Raw genomic sequence first — 757 nt, forward strand, 5'->3', positions numbered from 1 at the left:
CGTTGATAAGAATATTGTTTATTGATCCAGTGGTGAGGATTTTGGTTTTCTTGATACGGAGATGTAATCCATACTGAAGGCTGTAGTCTTTGATCTTCTTCAGTAAATATTTTAAGTCTTCTTCACTTTCAGAAAGCAAGGTTGTATCACCTACATGTCACAGGTTGTTAATGAGTCTTCCTCCAATCCTGATGCCATGTTTTGTTCATCTAACCCACCTTCTCATATTATTTGCTCACCATATAGGTTGAATAAGTATGGTGAAAGAATACAACCCTGTCGCAAACCTTTCTTAATTTTAAACCATTCAGTGTTCTCATGTTCTGTTCGAACAACTGCCTCTTGGTCCATGTACAGGTTCCTCATGAGCAAAATTAAGTGTTTCAGAATACTCATACTTCGTAATGTTGTCCATAGCTTGTCATGATCCACACAATAGAAAGCCTTTGCGTAGTCTATCTTTCTGATAGACTATCTGTAGACTATCTTTCTGATAGTCTTTGCTTTCAGCTAAGATCCATTGGACATCAGCAATGATATCTCTCATTCTATGGAATCTTCTGAATCCAGCTGGAACCTCTGGAAGTTTTCTGTCAATGTATGCTTGTAGCCGTTTCTGTATTACCTTTAGTAAAACTTTACTCACATGGTATATCAAACAGATAGTCTGATGATTTCCTTATTCCGTTGGGTCACCTCTCTTTGGAATGGGCACAAATATGGATCTCTTCCAATCAGTCGGCCAGATAGTTGTCTT

This window comes from Chrysochloris asiatica, unplaced genomic scaffold, assembly GCF_000296735.1.
Source record: "Chrysochloris asiatica unplaced genomic scaffold, ChrAsi1.0 scaffold00310, whole genome shotgun sequence".
Classification (NCBI taxonomy): domain Eukaryota; kingdom Metazoa; phylum Chordata; class Mammalia; order Afrosoricida; family Chrysochloridae; genus Chrysochloris; species Chrysochloris asiatica.